We start from the raw sequence: 201 nt of genomic DNA, 5'->3' as shown, positions 1-201 counted from the left end.
TTTACTTTGTGTGATTTAAGGGAGATTTGGCTGTTGTTTCTAACAAGTTTTATATTTCTTTCCTTCTACCTAGAACGCCGTTCTTACACACGCGCTCAACATAAAAATATAAAAAGTAAGAGTAAAAGAGGGAGAAAGAGAGAGAAAGTGATACATACATAGTTATAGATTAAACTTTCATCTCAATATTCTTTACCTATT

The sequence above is a fragment of the Octopus bimaculoides genome, chromosome 9 (genome assembly GCF_001194135.2).
Source record: "Octopus bimaculoides isolate UCB-OBI-ISO-001 chromosome 9, ASM119413v2, whole genome shotgun sequence".
NCBI classification, from domain to species: Eukaryota; Metazoa; Mollusca; class Cephalopoda; order Octopoda; family Octopodidae; genus Octopus; species Octopus bimaculoides.
The sequence above is the reverse complement of the archived record's forward strand: the minus strand, read 5'-3'. Positions refer to the sequence as shown.